The sequence below is a fragment of the Otolemur garnettii genome, unplaced genomic scaffold (assembly GCF_000181295.1).
Source record: "Otolemur garnettii isolate 467f Iridium unplaced genomic scaffold, OtoGar3 scaffold00028, whole genome shotgun sequence".
NCBI classification, from domain to species: domain Eukaryota; kingdom Metazoa; phylum Chordata; class Mammalia; order Primates; family Galagidae; genus Otolemur; species Otolemur garnettii.
The window spans coordinates 10,221,455-10,242,319 of NW_003852423.1; the positions used below are offsets into that span (position 1 = coordinate 10,221,455).

Sequence of the window (20,865 nt, forward strand, 5' to 3'; positions counted from 1 at the left end):
AGTTATTCGCGTACCCTTCACCTAGAAAGCGTGTGGGATGTGCCCATTAGGTGTGTGACTTTACCCATTCCTTCCTCCCACCTATTTGAATTCCATTGAGTTTTGCTTCCATGTGCGCACATTAAGTGTTAATCAACTAGTTCTAATTTAGTATTGAGTGCATGTGCAGATACCATCAGCTCGCTCAATTCTCAAGACCGCTCCATAACATCAGCGCTATCATTAAATCCCCAGTGACACATGAGGAGACAACAGCACACAGAAGGGAACACTTTGCCTGGGGTCACACAGGTAGAGCCAGGAATCAAGCTCCAGTCTCTTACTCACTATGCTGCATCACGTCACAAAATGCACATTATAATCTCCAAGTAGAACACAGAGTGCCGTAGGTCAGGATGGGCTAAGTTCTACTGAAAAACAGCAACCCAAAGCCCAGAGGCTTCAGACGACACTGGGGGGGTGGTAGGATTGGGATATTTACTGCCATCATTTAGAGATCCAGGCCAACAGGTCATACATCAGAGTTGTCCGTCACCATCCCAGAGGGGCAAGGGGACCTCAGAGGCCCCAGCAATCATATGCTCTGGCCCAGAGGTGGCATCTCCTACTTAGAACTCACTGGCCAGAACCAATCACATGGACCCAGCCCACCTGATACGACAATCAACAAACCAATCAAATGACCCAACTCCAGCCAACAGGCTGCTCCATGTGTATCCAGGAGGACAGAACGGAAATACTGACACACCACTGTAAAAGACGACCACCAACGCGCAGTAGCAGTTACAGGGATAACGCCGTAGTCTGGTAAACACTGGCCCATTGTGGAATATACATGTACTGAGTTACTTTTCCACTTGCAGCGAGGGGTCTGCAGGGAGCCAGGCATCCCGTCAAGCCTGTGATCCTTCTCCCAGGCGGCCCGCTCCCACCTCACAGCATTCACTGAGCACCACCTTCCCTTCTGGCTGGGAAAGCCGCACATATCTGGGTGCTGAGAAACAAATGCACATGGGTGCAGGCCAAACACCCAGCAGCGGCTCCGGTGGGGAAAGATTAGCAATATGAAAAGTGGCACATGTCCTAAAGGAAACCAATCTTTACGTGACTTTTAACAGAGGGACAATCAAACAGGCTGAGCAGGAGGAAGGGGGTTGGTGGCCTAGCGCAGAGGGCATTTTCCAGAAGACAGCTGCACAGAGAAGGTGTCCAGCGTCTGGGAACATGAAGAAACCCACAGGGCTGCTGGTCTCATGAATGGGTCTCATCAACTCCAAGTCAGAAAACTCAGTGAGCAGAAGAGTTGGGTCTAACCCCCGGCCTTCTTGATTTTCACTAGCTATGTGCTGGCTGCAAATGAAGCTTTCACGGTATAAATTTATTGATTCGCAAGAAAGGTTGGGCACTTGAACATAAAAGGGCATTGTCAGGAAAGAGTCGTTTTTCCCTCTGCTTACTTCTGAAAGCTAAATGGAAACGTGAATTTTTAACTAGAAAAAGTGACTGGGAAAGAACATACACCGGAAGGTTCAGGTTTTGAAAGAACAATTACATTTGAGCAATGTTAGGTTTTCAGACATTTCGTAATTAAGTCCCTAAGCTCTTTTATAAATTAAAGAAGCTGAATACTAAGAACACTGTAAGCCAAAAATCTAGTCCAGGAATCTCATTTTACGGGAAGAATCTGAGACACAGAGAGATGCCATCCATGTACGTGTTCAAGGCCACGACCCATTCAGAAGCAGGCAGAACTTGCACCCAGCTCCCCTGACCACACACCTGCTCCCCAGCGCAACACAGGCCCCGAGTGTTCACCGGCGGCAGTGGCATGCTCATCAATAAACATACAACCCAGCTCAAGGAAAAAGTGTCGACCAACACTACAACTGACATTTGGGAGGGAATGGGGGCTGCTCTGTTTCCTATATTTAAACCCCTTATCTAAAAATAGGCAGATTTTTCTATTATGTCATTTAACAATGAGGTTAAAAACCAAGGTTAAAGCAGTGTTTTTCTACCTTGTTACCATGAAATCAAGTTAGCAGGTCACAAATGGCATTTTTTTTCTTTTGAAATGAAACAGAATACATATTTACTTAGGCTGTGTTTTCAGTTGCTAAATGAAAGACTAATTTTTCCTGTTAGTGCCTCTGCCTAACATTCACAGGCCATTAACGACAAATTTTTAAGTACAACACTGGTGTTATGAGCAACTATGTTATCAACAGACTCAGTAAAGAGAAGCCCATAAGAAGGCCTCTTCTCTCCCGGCAGGTCTCATTCCTGAGGCTGGGTCTTGAGACGGGGCAGATCAACAGCTTAGAAAGAAAGCTAGCCGGTAGAGTGGGATGCTACCTGGAAGGTGACTGGGGATAGCCGAAGACCAAGGTCAAGGCAAGTCATAATACAACGCCAGGGGACCCTAGGGAAGGGAGGGCTGAAGATGGGAAACCTTGTACTCCATAGACATTTAGCACGGCTCCAAGCAAATGTCAGGGCCCTCCTGTGAACAGAAAGTTTGTGTTCCCCAAGATTCATTAGGCTGAACCCATAATCTTCAATATTTGGAGTTGAGCCTTTAGGGAGTAGAAGCTTTAGGTCAAAAGAATGGAGTTCTCAGGATGGATTAGTGCCCTAAGTGAAGGGACCCCAGAGAGCTTTTCTTGCCCCGCCCCCTTTCTGCCAAGGAAAGAGGGGGTGGCCCACTAGCTTCAAAGCGGCCACAGTCACCAGGAACTGAATCAGCTGGCACCTTGGTCTTAGATTCCTCAGCCTTTAGAACTGTGAGAAATAAAAGTTTGGTGTATAAGTCACTCAACGATGGTGTTTTGTTTTAACAGCCTCAACTAAGACGCCCTGAGTACAGAGACCAGCCCAGCCCCTGGCCTACTGAAGTAACACTGCTCAACTACAAGCTACCTGTTAGAATTTAAATCCTGTTTAAGAATAGAACAGTGCCCGTTTTTTATTTCAGAGTCTCCTTTAACTCAAGTACACCTAGATCCTAGTTCCTCTCAACTGCCTCTGGGATGTCTTGTGTGTTCCGTTGGGGATAAGGAAATACTGGCTTCATGAGTGACGGTAACACAGGCTTACTGAAGGTAATGGCGACCACTGACACTGTAAACTCATAATGTGCCAGGCGCTGTGCTAAGCACAGGGCAGTAAAGAGTCCGTACACAGCCTGACACGTGGTCATCAGGAAAGCACTCTGAGGAGAGAACTAGTCCCCATCCTCAGTGCAACAAGCAAGTCCACAAAGGAAATCATCCCAAGCTCCTATTCTGGAATTATTCACACAACAAACTAGTTCTGAATTAAATGTCCTCATGATAGGCAACCATGAGCTCCCTACCTTTTCCTAATAAGCAACAGGGCAAAACTAGGATTAGGACTCAGGGCTGCCAACCCCACTCTCTCGGGACTTTGTTATTGCCGACATCTTGGCCAACAAGGCTTATAATGATGTGTAGATTCTCTGTATTATGAAATGGAAACTTCCTCTTCTTTTCAAAGAGTGTAGTGTCCTCTGTCCAAATGTCTAGCATCTTATTAATATTTCTGATCCTATAGTCAGTCACATACCCATCCCCAAGTGTCAATGCTCCCTAGCATTTGGGCCTTTTTACCCAACTTGTCTTAAGGCTGCCTGAATAAAATTCTATGAAATTTTCACTGTCTATTCACAACTTCCAGCAAAACTAAAAAGCATTTTTTACAGCTAATAAATTCCAGTTTAAAAAGGTTAAGTCTTCCAAGCTTTGGAACCTCACCAAAATGGGGGAGAGGGAGTATACAAAATGGAACAGCTTTGAAACATATTTTTAAAAGCTACCCAGTGACAAAAAAAGAACTGATAAACAAGACGGGGTCCTCACTTTCCTACAAAAAGATATGGCCCTCTAGTCTCCAAGATTTTGGTGCTTGGAGCAATAGTTGGCTCGTCTCAATATTGGGAACAGCCAAGAGAAGTTTCTGTGCTCACGAACAGAGAGACGCACTAAACATCATGTTCTTTTTAATGGCTCTGATGATATATGTCCAAGTACTTAAAGTCAAGTTTTTGAAAGATGCTTGCTTTATTCTGTTAATTAGTCTGAAATCCAATGTTGGAAGGAAGAGAAACAGACATTGTGTTCCACACTCCCAACTTATTAAAAAGGAGAAAGAATCAAGTTTGGAAGAGAGGATGGGTGGAGAAACCCATCAGCGTTATTAAATGAGAGCAATACTTCTGATCATAAATCAAGTTCAAAATAAACTATAAACCAAGGTTTCTAAAACAATACATAAGAGCATTTTTACAAACCACAATCCTTCCATGAACTCTGTGTTTCAGATTAGCATCTCTGAGCCTGCCTAAAACTTCCATAAAATAAACCACTCTAAAACCACTTTAAAAAATGTTTTATTTCTGAAACAATTGTTCAGGTAGAACCTATGTATACATAATAACAAGATATAATCCTTATTTAATGAGGAGGTGTCTGTTATGAACAGGAATCAGTACTTCAGGCGCATAGAAATTATGTCTCGGACAACTCCTTAATCCAAGGATGATTCTGCAAGTTTGCTTTAACTCCCTGTCCCCTAGGGTACGGCTCTGTAAAGCAGCATGATCTGTTTTTTAGAGAAAGGCTCAGTTTAACTCAAACCACCGTAGAAGTCCTTCACACTCTGATCACTCTAGACACAAATGTAGGTAGAGGAGTTAAGAAAGGAAAAGAAAACAGAATCTCACAAACCATCACCCATACACACTGCTTTTAAAATCTGCCAGTAATTCTGTAAAGCAAAGGTCTATCTAGAAAAGAAGAATGAGAAGAACAGCTGGATTGACTTTTGGGTACATGGTCATGGGACCATTGAAAAACAAGTTTGAGCCATCTGTGTGTCAATGTTATGTGTTGTGTTGGGTTAAGAGCTGGAGCAAACCAACCAAACCTTACCCAGAACTCACCTAGTTTGGATGAAGCTTTCAGTTAATCTAACAATGGGAGGAGTCATTTATAGATCCTGTAATCTAAGCACCTGAAAAGATAACACCACCACAGTGATTGGTATGGAAGTTTGCGTTTTCAGTATTGTTTGGAAGCAAGGGTAGTGACATAATTAAGTAATAACAACAGGGGTACTGGAAATATGGGAGGTTCTCTTTTCATCCTTACTATGCCATGTGAATTTTGCAAGTAACACCACAACTGCGACTTCCATCAGTCTGCTATTTTTGCCACTGCAGCTTTCCAAGATTTTGACTATTGCTGCATACCACAAATGAAGCACACCTCTATCACAGCCCCACAGTTACACTGTGTTATATATTACATTATTTATTAACATGGTAAAATGCCATATATTGTGTTGGCTCCACCACTAGAATATCCAACAAGATAAAGGTGCACAAGAAGGTCCGAAAGGGAATTACAAACAACACACACGTATGTAATGTTTAAGCCTAAAGTATGTGCCTGGTATCTTTAAGAAATCTGTAAAAAAAAAAACAAAAACAAAAACAAAAAAAAGCCCACACACACACAAATATAACTGCTTGGGAAATGTCACTTTTTTCCCTTAAAGTAAAAGGGTCAATATGACCAGAGACCTTTTCAGATGGAGAACATTTTGTTTTTAATGGAGTACACCTACACCAGGGTTGGGGAAGCTTTTCGTGGTGGAAGGCTGCATTAATTTAGCTATAATCTTTAATGTGGATTTTGCAATACCATCATAAACAAATTGTTTTATCTTTGGCAGAAACAAGATAATATTGTAATTCCCAACCCTCTGTCCATCTATTTTCTTCCTGGTCTTCTTTGACCTGATAGGCTGTTAAGCAGAATTAAAAAATATTGGTGAGCTGTGTAACTATTCACAAATTCCATTTTGCACAGTACACCACTGTGAAAAGCTGATAACAGGCTGACGTACTTGTCCCCATAAACTCTCGACAACTAGCCTCGTGAGGTCGTGGTGCTGGTTAGATGGGGAAGTTAGAATGAAATCATGAGCACAGCAGCCAGCAGTTCAGCCCTTCTGGCTTACTAATGTTCTATCTGTGCCGGTCAATCAAGGAGGATTACTTCATTGAAATTTATTTTATTCCTTGGCATTTTAGTTGCATTCATTCATAAAATAAAAATATAAAGGAACAAAAATGTATTATTTGGATTCTGTGAAATTTGGATTCAGTCAAAAAGCTGCACTCAACCCCCCAGAAGGCCACATACACCTCACTCCTGACCAAGAGGGATAAAGGCCTAATTGTCTACATGTCGTCTTCCGACCACAGATAAACCAATGGTTCCTTAGTGCTACGTCTCGTGCCAAGAGTGGGGAGTGCTGCTGGCCAGGTTAGGAACCAGGGTACCCAGCACGTGCCACCACCCTGCCTGCCCAGTGCCACCATGAGGCCAATGCAGCTGGCAGGACAGTCAGGTGGAGAATGCAGAGCGCTGGGGGCCCCAGAGCAGGACTGACTGGGTTCAAATCCATCCCAGCTCCAACACCTGATGCCATGTAACCAGGTACAAGTGTCTCTACCTCTTAGAATCTCAACTACAAGACAGAGACAGTAACAGTATCTACATTCTAGGACAGCTGTGAGAATTAAATGACAGGTTGGGAATAAAGCACCTGGCAACAGCAGCTAGCACATGAAGGCTCAATGAATACTAACTATTCCCACTGTTACCATGCTCTTATGTTTGGGCTGATTGATCTTTAGATTACTTATCACCGTGTCCTTATCAAACTATATATTAGAATACACACACACAATGGAATGTAAGACATGTTAGATACTCATAATATTTTTTTTAAAGAAAAGTCTGGGAGGACATATACTCATGTGCAAACAAGATCAGTTCTGAGTGGTGCGATTATGGTCCACAGCTTTTGTTCTTTCTTCTATTTGCTCATCCATTTTTCTTATGTTTCTATAATGAACATACATTCCATAGTTCCATCAAAGATACGGAAACCAAACTTCTCATACATACTAAAAACCAAGAAGCACAGGATACTACTGGTCAACAGTGGAACTAGTACAAAGTTAGAGGACCACCTCCACAGCAAGACGCACAAGATGACACAGAACAGTGCGCAAAGGTCAGGGGCAGCCAGGTGACTCCTACAGCCAAAAAGGAAGTGACCTTGACTTTGAGCCCAGTCTATCTATTTCCCAGCTATAATCTTTGGACCTCAAAGTCATTTATCTCCGGCTTCAGCTTATGACTGAATGATACAACTGTTTCTGACCCACTGGCAGCACCTGGTCCCCATGATCACTCCCTCCTCCAAGGAAGAGCGTGTTATTTTCAGTTCCAGCCCACCCCTTCCCGCCTTTCCTCCCTCCTTTTTGGTCTCCTTCACTGGTTACTGGATCTCATCCAGGCTATCACTTTATTGCCAAACATTCCCAAATGTCTACTTTCATTCCTGACCTCTCCCCTGAACTCCAGACTTGAAGATCAGAAATTGCCCACTGGAGAACTGCTCCCTGGAAGTCTGCTAGGGATCTGGGATGTAACAAGGCCACAACCGACCTTGTTCCTGCAGGTCACCCTCCCCACAGTGAATGATAATCAATCTGTCCAGTTGCTCAGGTCATATCCTCTGGAGTCATCCCTCACTCTCATGCCCAAACCAAACCTATCTCTGAAATACACCCAGAAATCTACCACTTCCCACCACGGGCACACCGGCCACCTGGCCCAGGGCGTCATCTTTTTACTGGGTCACTGCAAGGCCCTCCTCACCACTCCCTGCTTCTGCCCTGCTCCCTCTTCCATCTCTTTTCAACACAGCACCAGAGTGAGACTATTAAAGTGTCCACGCATCGTGTCACTTCTCTGCCTGACTCCCAGTGGCTCCCCAGCTCCCACGAGTAAAGGTCCAAGTGCCCGCACTGGCCTGCGTGTGCCCCTGACCCACCTCCCCTCCCACTGCACTCCTCTTCACTTGCTCGAGCCCCACTGGCCACCCTGCAACTCCTCAAGTGCACCGGGCAGGCGCCCACCTCAGGGCCCCTGTCCTGTGATGGCCCCCAACATCCCCTCTGCCCTCTCTTTGTCTTACTTTTCTCTATAACAGCTTCACTTCCCAATGTAATTTGTTCATTTACTCCATTCATTCATGGCCTCCCCATAGCTAATACATAAATCCCATGAAAACAAGTCTTTTTCATTGTTTTGTTCCCTACTGTATCCCTGGTATTTAGAACAGAGGCTGGTGGACAGCAGACACTGAATAGTTACTGAATAAATAAATAAATAGGATTTAACAACCTGCCCTTACCTCTGTTATGCAAGGAGCATGTAAAATAAGAAATGTGAAAATTACTAAATAATTAGGCACTTAAAGACATGGGGACCCCAATCCTGCCAGATGTGGCCTGAATTAGTCCCAATTTGGGTCCCACCTCCCTATCACTTTATCTGTGTTGCTACAAAGGTTGGTAACTGAGAATTCCGACCACACCAGGATTCTGAAAAGGACGAGATTCACAGACCCACTCAGTGTCTGACCCTACACATCACTACTTTTATCACAACAACTTTTTTTCTTCCCATGGGGAAGGAGGAGGGGAGAAGGGTGGGGGAAATTACAAAATTAAGTGCAATCACTTAAGAATGCAAAAAGGTGCCTCATCTTCTTTCCCTGTGCATCAGAACATGGCTTAACCTTCGGGCAGCTCAGAGGAGAGGACTCTGTCCGTGACTTTTGCTAGACCCTGATAATATATCCATGTCTCAGCCAAGGTGGATTTCTGAACAAAGTCTCTATTAACAGACATTAGCCTGGATTCAGCCCAATGATCTCCATCTGGAAACCAAGAGTATTTAAAACACACTATTAACTCCAGGAGATACAAAAAATAGCATGTTATATTATGAAACAACCAGAATTACTTTTGGAGACACCAAAAATGACAGAGAGTTAGAAGACAAACGGAACTCTCTTCTAAATGCAAGTCTCACAGCCAGCAGAAAACTCAGCTTGAAGACAAATTTACTAACCCACATTACATTCTGGTTAGCAATGATTATTTAAAACTCTTTTCTATAAGTTCAAAAGAAACCATAGCCCTTTAGAGGCCAATGATAGTATCTTTTACTTGTGAAGCTAACGTTTAGTTACTGCAGATGGACCGCAGGGCACTGCGAATCCTGGTGAGGAAGGTAATTAATCTAATTGAGCTGAACGCAAAAGGGTTTTCAAGTGAATAAAACTGCATCTGGGGACACCTGCGCCCAGCAGCACTGGCTGCCCCATCTAGGGAAGCAGGGTTGACAGGCAGGCAGTTGTACTGAGCTCACCTGTTAGTTTTACGTAAGGATTTCCTGCATCACACTCTCAGGCTCCTTGAGAAAGAAGAAACTTGTAAAATTGTATCCTATTAAATACCCTAACATCAAAGCTGGAAAACTGACCAATTTAAGACCCAATCAGCTTAATTGTTAAGATTTTGCTTGTCAGCGACATACTGAGCCTGCTCCTCTCACATCATTCCCTTGAGTCTAACCCAAGAAGCAAAAGGAAGAAGAAAACCCACCAGAAAGAATTTCCCGAGTTTCTACAGAAAAGGATTTCATCTCCCACTTTGTGTAACTAGATGAGAATATGGCATCTCATGGCACCAACCATGGCTTCTTTCTTCTACTTCATTAAAAATAAGCCCAGCAAACAAAAATGATTTTTGCACTTGATTCTCCTAGGAGTAACACAACATATTTCCCAGAAAAACTGAGTGGAATGGTTTCAAGGATGACCCACAGGCAGCTCAGGATCAATTCTGCCAGGACCCAGTCCAAGTGCACAGACAGGTTTTTAGCAGGGATCAAGAATCATCTTCACCGTCGATGCAATTACCCTTCACTTCAGCATAGGAAATGCTTTATTTATCAGAGTGAAACTAGAGAAAATGGATGACTCCATCAGACCAAAAATTACAAATGAAAAAAAATTCCCTAGTATTGCTGACATGACATTTTTCCTTCCGAAACGCAACTTTTTCTCACTTGCTTTTGGTACTGGTTTAATTCCACGTGGGGGTTGATAGTTTTGTCACACAAAACTCAGGAAATCTGGAGTTAACGTTCCGATCAGCCATTCCTCCAACAACCTCTCTCGCAGATGTGCACCTGGGGCGTAGAGCAGCAACGCCCCAATTACAGCATGTCAGTATTTCAATAAACAGAACTCGAGGGTTGCAGGACAACACCAAGTTCTTGAGAGACATGGGACCCGACATATGTTAAGACCTCGGCACACACACCCAGGCCTTCTGCCAAGCAGAAGGAACACAGGATCCCCGTTAACATAAACATTACAGGCCTTCCTTGCTATGAGGATCAAATCCAGTCTATTTGCTTCTTTCAACACACGGTCATTCCCCCACCACCACTGTCAAGGAGATTCGGTGAATAAAAGCTATGTTAGTATAGCAATATGCTCGAGAATTTTAAACAAACCAGTGAGGCAAATCACTATGGTTTTCATACCAAGCATACCTCTGACAGGCTGCATGTAAATAGTCCTTTCAGATCAGCGTGCCCTGCACACACCAACGTGAAATGCTGTACTGTATGTGAGCAAGAGACGAAATTCCACTGGCTTAGGAAACACAGGTTCGTATGTTTACGCTTCCATCTTCCACACAGGCCCCAGGGTCTAGTGGGCTAGCACAAGGCTGGGACTGGAGGAATCGGAGAAGTTACAGGACTTCCTTAGTTCCTGGAAGATTTTAAGTTTAGTAAAGTTATTTACACTGTACCTTGGTCACTTTATCTCCAGAAGAGGGAACAAAGGTGACCTCAAATTTACAACGGCAACACAAACTCTGAGCAGTTTCAAATAACTCGAGCTGGGAACATCAAATTCATCTGTCACCTCAATCTCCACACTTACAGGTGTGTTTTTAAATCTGTCCCTCAAATGCCAACCAAACTACAGAACTCTCACTAGAATAAGTTTCCAGCAGTTAGTCTATGTCCCTTGAGGGATGTATCTTGAGGGATTTCTCATCAACCAGTCTCTTGAACCACTTTTGTCTCTCTTAAAACCACATATATACTCCGCAAATGTTAAACCACATAGTAGTTAAGCCAAGTCACCTGTGAGGAACACAACCAGGACTGTGTTCATCCGGCTGGGTATGAGATAACCTCAAGTGCTCTGAAGGGCTGAGAATATACTTAGTACCTGCTGTCTCTGTGCTTCTCACTCCGAATTGATGAAATCTAACCTGGCGCGTGTTCCATGATGCACAGCATGAAACAGCTAGGAGTACAGAGGTCTGGTGTCTCAGCTGGCTTCCCAAGCCAAAAATTACCCTGCAGCTGTCTAAGCCAGAGACCACCACCACAGACCAAGGCAGCAAGTAAAATGTAGTTAACTCAAGATACTCAAATAAACAGAGACGTGATGTCCTCATAGGTTACAACATCATCAGAACAAAATGCTCTTCTATACCGGTTCAAAGGAAAGAATTAGCGGAGTCATCATTACCATTTTCAGATCAGTTTACTGCCAAAGAATGCATACAGAGTGATCTACCTTCAGATGCTAAGATAGAACTAAAACATTTACATAGGGGTAATTTATTAAATGAACAGTAGTCTACAATAAAACCAAAGACACAGAAGAATGAAAGACTTAGAGGCCGGGCGCAGTGACTCACACCTGTAATCCTAGCAGTCTGGGAGACCAAGGCAGGTGGACTGCCTGAGCTCACAGGTTTGAGACCAGCCTGAGTCAGAACGAGACCCATCTGTAAAAATAGCTGGGTGTTGTGGTGGGTGCCTATAGTCCCAGCTACTCGGGAGGCTGAGACAAGAGAATCACTTGAACCCAAGAATTGGAGGTTGCTGTGAGCTATGATGCCATGGCACTCTACCAAGGGTGGCAAAGTGAGAGTCTGTCTCAAAAAAAAAAAAAAAAAAAAGAGAAAGACTAAAGACTTATGTGCAGTATCTTACCTAGACACACCACACTGTCCTGAGCTAGGAAAGCGTGTGCTCTGTAGGAATTAAAACAATGACCTCCCAGGTTGCAGAGGTCCACCAAACGGACCTGGGAGGCAGATGCAGTGAGTCTTTCCTTCAGAAGACTGGATTTTGCACAAGGCAAAATGATAGTCACCTCAGAATACAGCATCAGTTCTGCAACCTGTCCTCTACCCCATCTTTATACCCATTTATTCATTCGGCAATTCACAATTGCCAGAACATGGAAACAATCCAAGTGTTCATCAAAGGATGAATAGATAAGAGAAATGTGGTATACATACACAATGGAAATTATTTGGCCATTAAAAAGAAATCTTGCCATTTGCTATAACATGAATGAACCTGGAGGGCATGCATCATGCCAAATGAAGTCAGTCAGACAGAGAAAGACAAATACCACATGATCTCACTCATATGGGGAATGTAAGAAAGTTGAGCTCATGGAAACCCAGAGAATTCGGATGGTGGCTGCCAGGGGCAGGGACTGGGGGGGTGCTTAGTGGGGTGAATGGAGGAGGAATGGGAAGCCATTGGTCAAAAAGTATGAACTTTCACTTATAAGGTGAATAATTCTGGGGAGCTAATTTACAGCATAGTGATCGCAGTTAACAATATCATGTAACTCGTACCTGAGATCTATGAAGAGGGCTGATCTTCACGGTTTTCACCACACACACAGAGAACTATGTGAGGTGATAGGTTATTAGCTGGTTTGTGGGAATCATTTCACAATGTATACACACATTTCAAAACATCACGTTGTACACGTTGTAAAATTTATTCCATTTTAATTTGTCAATTATGCCTCAATAAAGCTGGGGAAATTTTTAATTTGTAAATAATAATTAAAAGAAAGAACGGCTTATCCCTTTCCTCATTTAGGCAATTCTGATATCCTCCTTTTCCACATATAGTAGAACCTCCATAGCTGACCACCTCCCTACACTGACCACCTCGAGGTGACCTAATTTTCATAGACCAGACAGGTATCACATGTACCAGTAGAGTAGTCCCAGTTCCTATGCTGACCAGTTTGTTAGAGTTCCATGGGTGGTCAACTTACAGAGGGTCTACTGTAGTTCATTTGGTAATAATATGCAGTCAGTCTCTGAGTTACAAACATGGGACTGAATTGTAACTTGTGGGACTGAGTTATAAACATGGGACCACTCGCACTTATGGAGGCTATTACAGGTAATAGGTAAAATGAACCTGTTCCAGGTTACATACAGATTCAACTTAAGAATACACCTATAGGAGGCTGAGGAAAGAGCATCACTTGAGCCCAAGAATCTGAGGTTGCTGTGAGCCATGATGCCATGGCACTCTACCCAGGGTGACAGGATAAGACTCTGTCTAAAAAAAAAAGAAAGAAAGAAAGAATACACTTAAGAGCCTGTCTCAGTAACTTGGAGACTGCCTATACACTCTCAATGTACAGCAACCACTTCCCTGTGGAAAAGTATCTGTAACAATAACAGCATTTAATACTATAAAGCATTTCCAGTTGGACCATCTCCATCAACCCTCAACACTGTGAAATGTCTATTATTTAACTCATTTTATGCACAAAGAAACCAAGGTTTGTACAAATTAACTAATTTGGCCTAGAAAACAGAGTGGGAGAGTGGCTAAAATTGGACTCAATCCCTGTCAACAGGCTACTAAACAAGGCGCTTTTACATTCCCCTCACTGCCAAACCCTGTCAGGATTAGCCGTGATATAAAGAGAGATGGAGGGCGCTCACCTTGCCTCATCTGCAAAAGGTCAAACTGGGCCCCAAAGTGAAGAATCCACCAAGCCAAAAGGGATGGGAATTTGAGGCCTGGAATCTCAAATGGTTTAAGTGCATTTAAAAGGGTAGTAGTATCCAGTGAAAAGTTGTCAGGAAAGAACCTAAAGAGAACCCGCAAAGGTTAAATTACAAACGACCCCAGATATTTCTTATGGAACACTTATCCATCAATACAAGTCAGTAAGAAGGAAAACATCCATTGGGCTTCCAAAGAGTTAAAATTTAAAAAGAAGCATAGGCCGGGCGCAGTGGCTCACGCCTGTAATCCTAGCACTCTGGGAGGCCAAGGCAGGAGGATTGGAGCTCACCAGTCTGAGATCTAAGCAAGAGTGAGACCCCACCTCTAGAAATAGCTGGGTGTTGTGGGTGCCTGTAATCCCAGCTACTGGGGAGGCTGAGGCAAGAGGATTGCTTGAGCCCAAGAGTTTGAGGTTGCTGTGAGCTATGACACCACAGCATTCTACTGAGGGTGACAAAGTGAGACTCAGTCTCAAAAATAAATAAATAATCAAACAGAAGTATGGTCAGGAGGGAATACAAATAATTATGTTTAAAAAGATAATTAAGGCTCTACACCTGTAGCTCAGTGAGTAGGGCGCCAGCCACATATACTGAGGCTGGCAGGTACAATTCCGGCCCCAGACTACTAAACAACAATGAGAACTACAACCAAAAAATAGCCAGGAGTTGTGGCAGATGCCTGTAGTCCCAGCTATTTGGAAGGCTGAGGCAAGAGAACCACTTAAGCCCAAGAGTTCGAGGTTGCTGTGAGCTGTGATGCTGTGGCACTCTACTGAAGGTGACACAGTGAAACTCTGTCTCAAAAAAAAAAAAAAAAAGATAATTAAGAGAGCAAAAACTCCATGATTTTCAGACTCGGGTGGTCAAGTTCAGTCAACAAGATAATAATGAAAGATGAGGATGTGGTGTGAGCTCACCCCGCTGACCACAGGGTAGCAGGGTACCTCTGTTACCTGAATCCACACTCTTGGCCCCAAGCCTTGCCTGGAACAGACTTTCAGTCCCATTCATGTTTTCTGTTTTCCCTTTACTTGTGAAGAGAACTGTAAAAGATACAGTTGGCAATTAAAAAAAAAAATGGGGTAGGGTGAAATGCTTGCAATCTGGTCTACAAGATGCAAACCACCCTGATTTTCCGGCCTCCTGTTTTATAAGGACCCTACTGTGATGGACAGCTAGGTCCAGCTGAAGGAAAGGTAGGAACTGACGGTCACTGTTGGCCTAGTTTGTGTTTGACAGAAGCCCAGTATCAAAGTTCTCACAGATGAAGGGATATTCTGTTGTTTCTCTATTTAGCGAATGCTAACCCAATTAAATTCAATAACGATGTCCTGCCCATGTACTATGATCCTGTCTACACCTTTGCCAAGGCTGATTACTGGCATGAAGTAACAAGCAGAAAACACTCATTTGTTCCTTGACTATTGGAGACCCTTCTCTTCAGGGTTTTGTTTGTTAGGGTTCTGTTTCATTTTATTTAGTTATTTATTTATTCATTCATTATGTTTGTATTGAGGTATAACGTGCAATAAAGGATTTCCCTTTGACTTTAAGACAAAATACAAAGCTAAGCCTTTATAAAATAACCATTGCTATCTACCACATGACAGCCATGTCTTTAAGTCAAGTCACAGTACTCGGGTTCCTCGGGGGTAGAAAAGAGATAATAAAATCAACCCTACCCATCCCAGAGCAGCTTTCTGAAAGCCAAGTCAAATGATGAATCCAAAAGTGCTTTGTAAGTATCAGAGGGCATTATTATTTATCACTGGCATGGATATCTCTAGATCAGAGAATGTTAACAGCAAGAACAGTATATTTACCTTCAAGAGACTCCCTAGGGGCATATGTGTACATGGGATGTACATGGGCACGTGTTGTCAGCAGGAGTAGTGGGAATGGTCCTGTGCCCCCCAGGTAATGTTATCATCACCCAGATGCAACTATATTTATTTCATCTCTTTTTTTTTTTTTTTTTTGAGACAGCATCTTACTCTGTTGCCCTTAGTAGAGTGCCATAGCATCACAGCTCACAGCAACCTCCAACTCCTGGGCTTAGGTGATTCTCTTACTTCAGCCTCCCAAGTAGCTGGGACCACAGGCACCTGCCACAACGTCCAGCTATTTTTTGTTGCAGTTTGGCCAGAGCCAGGTTCAAACCCACCACCCTTGATATATGGGGCCAGCACCCTACCCAATGAGCCACAGGCGCCACCCTGCAACTGTATTTCTGCAAGCATCAGAGTTCAAGGAAGAAACAAAACTTGGGCCAGCTGTCTATATCCCTGACCCTGAACCGTGCGGATATTATGGTGCTATGCTAACATCTAATTTTCAATCACTACAACGCTAGAGCTCTCTCTCTCTCTTTTTTTTACTTTGCACTTGTTTCAAGAGTTTGGGAGAGAAGAGAGAACTGTCCCAAACCTATGATTTCATTAAACTGGGGTGTCTTTACCTCCTCTCCTGCTGGTGGCACAAAGTGGCTGAGAAATACTTAAAACAAGGACCACTAGGCCTCAGTGGCCTCCAAATTGGCAACAAAGAGGAACAAAATGTTAGTGAAGAGGAAGTCACCAATATTAACAGTGCAGGGCAGTTTCATTAGCTTCATCCACTGAAGCAAAACTTGGACCAAAAAACTCATTATTCAAACCAGATGCTGATTTTGTAACATCTACTTCAGTAATGAAGGGTTTCAATTTTCTTTTATTTTGAATATGCAATATTATACAGCAGGCAAATCACCCCATCAACAAAGGTGCACTTGAAGTTTTTTAAGTTGGTCTGAAAAAGAACTGAATACAGGAGAGCTGTTCTCAAAAGTTTACTGCCAAGAGTAGTTTTTTCCTTTTTAAATTGCGTGACCAAAAAATGCTATAGTGGGTTAAAGACAAGATCAATTATGGACAGCAGTGAGATTACATTTTAGTAGTAATTAGTCCCAAATCTTGATTACTGCTAGCTCAAATTATCTGGTTGTAGGCAAACACAGTGCTGTGTTCACCTATCTCCATCAAGAAGGACGGATGGACGGTCCTCCCAGCCATTAAAGTCAGAGGATGGGAGGGGGTAAGAAGGCAGAGATGCCAACCACACAGACCTCTGCGCTTTCCAGAAGGCAAATGTTCACACAGAACTAGATCAAGCGCAAAACTCACTTTTTAAAAAAGCCTTCTGATAATCTCCCTCTAAAGAAATTATTCTTTATCTCTTGTCAGAAAAATGATGAGGAGCAGATCTCAATCCCACCAGTGAGCATCTCCAGTGAGAAACAGAGCCAGGTCGGTCCCAGGAGAATGTGACAGGAGAACACAGGGAATGGAGCCCAGAAAGATGACTTCAGCCTCTGGACATAATCCTGCGGGGTTAAGGGGCACTCTTCTGTGGGGTTAGGGCCCTAGGGGTGGCAGAGCCTTGCTGGGCAGTTTCCAAGTTCTCAGAGTCCGGCCCATGAACTGTTATCTTAACAAGCAATGTAGGGTAAACTGCTGGGGCTACTTCTGCAGCTTTATGGAGACTAACTACAGCATCTCAGAAACGGAAAGGAAGCCATTTTACAGACAGGACCGAGAAAGCACAGTGAGTCCTCACAGAACTAAAGGCAAAACCAGTTCTCTAACTCACATGTCCTGATTCTTCCTCCATCTGCTCCATCCATCCTTCCCTTTCTGCCTCCTTCCCTCCCTCTGTGAGGTGAGGCTCTGAAGAACCATCACCTCACTCCAAGGTCACTAGAAAGGACCATATAGCCTTGGGGGTGCTCAAAATCGACTAGGGACCAAGAGCAGTGCTAGGCCCCTGATACTGTTTACAACCAAGAACGCATCCATAACCTTGTTTTCCTAAATAATGAGGCTTAGAGGGGAATGTAACTTGTCCAAGCTTGCAGCACAGAAGTTAGTGGCAGTCCTACCTTTGGGCCAGTTTTTCTAGCCCCTGAAGACACTGCACTTTATACTGCACAACTAGCTCTCAGATTTTTGCTAAAAGGAGAGCTCCTCATTCAGAGAAGTGCACAAGAAGCTCTGCCTGGTAAAAGTGACTGGATCGTTATATAATCAATCAATGGATTCTGAACAATGGTGATAATGCTTCTAAAGTCCGGGTGTAAACAGGAGCAGCACTCTCGGTTTACTTAGCTAAGGAGAGAAGTTTCTTGTAAAATTCTAACTTGCCCTTCTCAAAATCTTTGTTCTACAGATCTTGGATACTCCGTTACTTTTCTTTTCTCTTTTGAACAAAAGCCTAAGTCCCCACGGACAGAAGAGAAGAACAAAGGGAATAGAAGCAGGTACAACTTTCCACAGAGTCACGGGAGGGAGGTCCCCCAGACTAGACTGGGGGCAACTGATGATTCCAGCTCCTCGCCTTCTTGTAGCTGGCCGGGCTCCACCAATGTTTTCACTTTCTGGCAACCACCTGCCACCTTTACCTTCTGGAAACGTAGGCGCCCAGCCAGCCCGGAGAATTCTGCTCTCTAAACTAAACACAATTACCTCTCATCTTCCAGTCTGAACAAGGCCCTGAAAACAAGAACTCAATGCAGGGTTGCTGCTACTGATGTCTCTGCAGTTTATAATCTTCTGCTGGTGGGAAAGCTGACCTGTTTAAAGCTAGAACATTCCAAAGAGGCCTATTCTTAACCGAGGAAGGCCTTCAAGTTTGAGCCTGCTTTCCCAGATACACAGATTAAACAAATGGAGTGTCTCAGCCAGCAAACTGGGCATGGTGTACTCTCAACGAAATATCACCAACTTCATTTGCCCAGTGACTTTTTAGAGTTTAAACTGTCTGGGAATAAGAAAATGAATACAATACAGGTTCAACCCCTGAGAAGCTCCCAGTCTGGTGAGACAGACGGTACACCCCTCAAAGGTAACTGTGATGCCAGTGATAAGTGTGAGATCACAGAGGTTTACCAGAAGCTTTTAAGAAAGCTCACCAGATTTCTTATAAGAAAATAGGACAGGGGGACTAGGGAACTTTCATCAAAGGAGAAGCCATATGAACTGGGCTTATAAAATGACTAGAAGTTTTCTGGGCAATCAAATGGGGGTGAAGAGGCATTCCAAACAGAAAGGAGAATGTGTTCTAAGACTCAGTATGTGAAGCAGCCTGCAGTCCAGGGAGTAAAGAGAGGCAGCCTCTGCATGTGAGGGGAGTGAGCAGTGAGTGAAGGAACATCTCAAGGACATTACCAGTGGTCTCTGTGGGTGCATAGGAGTCAAAAGAGGTTTTAAAGCAAGGAACTGAAAAGGTTTAAGTATTGTTTTTTTAAAGTAATTCCAACAGACATGCTGAATGAGGGAAGAGAGGAGTCCACATCAGTACTTTACAAAAGAAATAAAATGCCAGTCACAGGGCCAAGCCACATATGTAATTTTAAATTTCCTATGACCCACATTTAAGGTAAGAAGAAACAAGTGCAATTAATTTAATAATATATTTTAACCCCAAACCCCAAATGATTATCATTCAACATGTAATCAACATTTTAAAAATTATGAATGAGATCGTTTACATTCGGTTTTTTTGGTACTGAGTCTTCTAAGTCAGGCGTGCTTACAATGCATGTCAGTTTAGACTAGCCACATTTCAAGTGCTCAAGAGCCAGATGTGGCAAGTGGTTACAGCACAGCTCAGGATAGAAGACCAAATAGAAGACCCGTGTAGGCTGCTGTCGCCAACAGTCCCAACAAGAGATGACGAAGCTCTGAGCAGGTCTTTCTGGCCCTTTCACATATGTTACACAGGCGCTGACATGCAATTCTTAAAACTAACTTTTTTTGGTCTGGAATAGATAATTCACAGGATACAAAAATAAAAATAATAGAACAGAGTACACAGTGAGTGGTGTTGCTCCCACCCTGTTTTGTCCACCCTATCCTGATCTATGTCACACCCCACCTACCCACTAGAAGTAACCGCTTATTATAGAGTTCCTTTTGTTCTCCTTTCAATATTTCTTCATGCAGAAACTAACGGACAGGAATACTGAGTCTTATTTTGTCTCCTTTCTAGCATACTACATACTCTGCCCTATACCTTGTTTTTTCTCACTTAATAATATATCCATATCGTGTATAAAGAGTTTCAATGGTCTCTTTAAGAGGCTGCACAATATTCTATTGTATAGAGGGATCACGGTTTATTTAACCAGTCCTCTACTAATGGATACTTGAACTACTTCCAAGCTTTTCTATTACAAACAATGGTTTAATGAAACAGCGACCACAGACGTCACTTCATATGTATGTATTCAGATCTATCTGCAGGAAAAAGTGCCAGAGCCAGATTGCTGGGTCGAAGGGTAATTGCTTTTATTATCTTGATAGATTACAACTGGCCAAACTGGCCTCCAGGAGGGTTGTGCCATTTTGTACTCTGACAAGGAGCACAGCACCAATTTTTCCACAGCTGGTCAACGATACGCAATTGTCACAGTAGAATTTTTGCTAATCGATAAAGCAAAATCTGCTACTTCAGCACAGTTTAAATTCGCATCATGTCTCTTATTACGTATAAGGCTGAAGATCTGAAGTTTAAAGACAAGGTAGTTTGTATTCCGAGAATAATCTGCTTATGTCACTCACCTATTTTTCCATTGGTCTACCAATGCTTTTTCTTATTCATAGTTCTTTAACCTTTCGTCCACTGCAAATAGTTTTTTTCCTAGTAAGTCATGTGTCTTTTGAATTTGCTTATGGTATATTTTATTAGGTAAAAATGCTTTATTTGAAGTTACGCAAGTTATCAATCTTTTATGGCTTCTAGGTTTTGAGGCATAGTTAAAAAAATCCCTCTTCAAGGTTATAGAAATTTATCCATTTTTTAAGTCTTTTATGATTTTAAGCAGGTATGAATATATACTTATATTTGGAAATCTTTGTTAAAAACATTAATTCTTTTTTTTTTTTTTTTTTAGACGGAGCCTCAAGCTGTCCCCCACTCCCCCCAGAGTGCTGTGGCATCACAGCTCACAGCAACCTCCAACTCCTGGGCTAAAGCAAGTCTCCTGCCTCTGCCTCCCAAGTAGC

General features: G+C 43.1%; 1 protein-coding gene across 1 annotated transcript in view; it reads right to left on the reverse strand.

Annotated features, from left to right (window-relative positions):
• JAZF1 (JAZF zinc finger 1) overlaps window positions 1-20,865 on the reverse strand; it is a 344,775-nt gene that overhangs the window by 259,075 nt on the left and 64,835 nt on the right. The window lies entirely within an intron of this gene.